Source organism: Adiantum capillus-veneris, chromosome 25 (assembly GCF_014529385.1).
Source record: "Adiantum capillus-veneris isolate H3 chromosome 25, ASM1452938v2, whole genome shotgun sequence".
NCBI classification, from domain to species: domain Eukaryota; kingdom Viridiplantae; phylum Streptophyta; class Polypodiopsida; order Polypodiales; family Pteridaceae; genus Adiantum; species Adiantum capillus-veneris.
Window position 1 is genome coordinate 116,718,704 of NC_140955.1, and position 3,558 is coordinate 116,722,261.

The following is a 3,558-nucleotide window of genomic DNA, read 5'->3' on the forward strand; positions in this document are numbered from 1 at the left end:
CATATCATCCCCCTACCTCATTCAAAAATGTCCCTACACAGCCCTCATTTCAGCCCCTCGGCTCCTTCATCATCACCTCTAAGCATGGCACACTCACCTATTGTACTCTCATCCTCATACTCAACCCCGCCTACTTCTACTACTTGTAGAAACACCATCACTCCCATCACCATTTCCTCTTCTTCCTTATCCCTCAAGGCATCTAATCAACACTCTAATCAACCCTCCGAATCAGTCCCTATGGATGATGAAGGGATCTCACCTCCCCTTCGCCCTCGACATCGCTCTCTTGAAGCCATCTACGAAGCAGCATCCTTCTCCACATTCTTGATTCAAGAAGAAGAAGACCTCTCCATCAACAACCCCGACCCGCTCGAGGAAAATATGCTCTTAGTCAAAGACACCATTGCCTCTCCCAAAGGCGAACAATGTATTGAAGCCATGAAGGAAGAGCTTCAAGCACACGAAGAAGCTCAAACTTGGACTATCACGCCAAGGCCCGACGACGCCAATGTCATCGATTGCCGATGGATTCTCAAGAAGAAGCATCGCCCCAACGATTCTGTCGAATGCTACAAATCCAGGAGTGTCACGAAGGGCTATACGCAACAACATGGTACAGATTTCATTGATACTTACTCTCCAGTCATGGGCATCACATCATTTTGCATACTTTTTGCATTAGCCTCTTTCTTTGACATTCCTCTTCATCACATTGACATTCGCACTGCCTTTCTACATGGATGGCTAGATGAAGTCATTTATATGGCTCAACCGCCCTACTTCTATTGTGATGATGCCACTATCTATGTATGCAAGTTACATAATCCTATATACGGTCTTAAGCAGTCTGCACAACAATGGTTCAAGCGCTTGAATGCTTTTCTTATCAAATGGGGATGGGTTCAATGCACTTTTGACCCCAATCTATTCTATCATACTCTCTTTCATGGATGGGCAACCATTGGTGTCTATGTCGATGACATCCCTATCATTGATAGTGATGAGACATATGTCTCACATGTTGTGGAAATGTTCAAGGAAGAATTCCCAGTCCATGACAACTGCCCTACGACCTACTTCTTGGGCATAGAGGTCAACAGGGATCCAAATGGAAAATTCATCAAGCTCTCACAATGGAAATACATTGAAGACATATTGGGTGAGTATGGTCTTCTCTCTTCTAATGCACAACTCTCTACTCCACTACTTGTCAAGCATAAACTCTTCACATCTCTGCCACCATTTGATGATGATACTTATTCTATGTCAAGCTTTCCCTATGCTCGCTTGATTGGCCAGCAAAGGTACCGCATTTCATGCACAAGGCTTGACATTAGCTTTACTGTTCATGTATTATCTCGCCATATGAAGGCACCTCACAAATGCCATGGTCTCACTGCCAAGAGATCACTGTGCTACTTACATCACACTTGCCATCATTCTCTCACATATTATAGTCAGCACCACTCATCACCACTGCAACTCAAATGTTTTGTTGATGCCGACTAGCCCAGGCAAGACCCGAATATGCATAGCATCTCCGGGCATGTATTTCTTCTTAATGCTCTATGCTTTCTGTTATGGTTTCGGTTTGAGGGGGGATGTGGAAAGTGCATTGCACTTTACACCTAAGCTGAGTTCAAACCTCACCACATATATCTTATCCCTAGAATGGCTATATTGCTTATCCAATCCTATAAAAGGAACTCCCCCTTGTATTGTTCCAGAGCAGTTGTATGTGTAATTCAAATTAAAATTTTCCCCCTCTACTTGGTGTCAGCTCCCCCTTCCCTTCTCTCTCACACCTCTCTCTCTTCTCTACCTCCATCTCTCTATCTACTCTCTCCTTCTTTACTCTCTCGCTCTATCTTCTATAAGGCACTCAAGTTAACATTGCTTACACTATGTGTGTGTGTGTGGGTGTGTGGGTGTGTGTGTGTGTGTTATACACAACACCAAACCCAAGCTTGCAGTGTCAATTTACCTGTCCGAGTGGCTACTAAGATATATCGATCTACTTCTTGAGAGTTTCTAAAGCTTCCCCTCTTGCTCTTCTCAAAAGGGCTTGCTCGACTATGTCACTCTGTAGCCCGATTCCCCTCTTGGTCCAAAGCCTTCAAGGCTTACAAGACTCGGTGCCTGGATTCACTGCAGAGCTTCAAGCTCTACCACGCTCCCAAAAATAGACTGTCTATTGCAAATCTAATGTCCTTCTTGATTCTCACAGAACCATCAAGATCTCCTACATGCCCGAGAGGAGCTACGCGCACCGAGAAGCCAGGATCTAATCGACCTCGCCAGATCTCTTCCAATTCGTGCCCAATCCGCCCCAAATCAACCCGATCCAATACCGTGAAGCACCGAGCTCCGACTGAGCTCCGCCGTCGTTGAGAGACCACCGCCGCCACCGAACCAAAGCTCTGATACCACTTGTGAGTACGCATGTGCACGAATACGTGCATGCGTGTGCGGTGCAGTGAGTGCGGGGAAGGGCAAGAGCACAACACGGGTGTGCATGGAGAAACCTCTCGCAAATGACTCAGTGTATGAGTGAGTTGCTCCTTATTCTTACGTATAGAAAGAATAAGGAAGTGTGTATACACAATGGACGGGCGGGTGGACACCGGTCCCGAGCAAAGGCATGGCGCCTTTACCCCAACACTCCCATTGAGAGAGACTTGTTTATGATATAATCTTTATGCTCTTTGGTCCGTTTGATTCCATGAAGATGGAAAGCATCATGCACCAACAATTACATTTGGTTTGGTCTCAATCCCAAGACCTCAAACACCTTCAAAGGTGGAGAGAGATAACGGGGAGTGAGGATGGAGAAGAAGAAAAAGAAGTATTCTTACTAGAAAGAAGTATTCTTCTCATATTAGTTCACCCATAGAGCATAGCATAGCTTAGTAATAAAGATGGATGAACATGATTGGAGATTGGTACTTGCTTGGCTTTGCATTCCATAGCCAAGTGATGTTGGTGTAGGCTTTCTTCAGTTCTCCCACACATGAGAAGGAGACTTTTACCTCATGAGTGTGCTTGTGTGTGGTGCAAGAGTGAGTATTGTCATTGATTTTTCCAAAAATACACTAGCTTGAAGGCTATTGGTCCATGTCAGGGGCTAGCCAATGAATGGCTTTCTTCATATCAAGCAAGAGGGTTAGTCTTGTGACAAGTGTCCTTTATCCCCTCTTTGAAAAGAGAGCTTAATTCTTAGCTAAATTCTTATTGGCTCTCAAGGTAGGATATCCGATGAGATTTAAGCTAGCTCGTGGGATGCTCAATTCTCATTGGTTCCCCTAGTAGGTTATCCAACAATGGGATCAAATCTAGCTCATGTGGGGCTCAATTTTTATGGGTTCTCTTTGTGGCTATCCAATGAGATTTTATCTTGCTTTTATAAAGCTTAATTCTCATCGGTTCTTCATATTGGATATCCAATAGGATTCAGGCTTGGTTGTGGGCAACATAGGTAGGAGCTTAACATTGTCCTTTATGCCTGAAGTGAAAGGGGGGGAGTCCTAAAGTGTGTGAGTGCCCCCTCTCTCATCT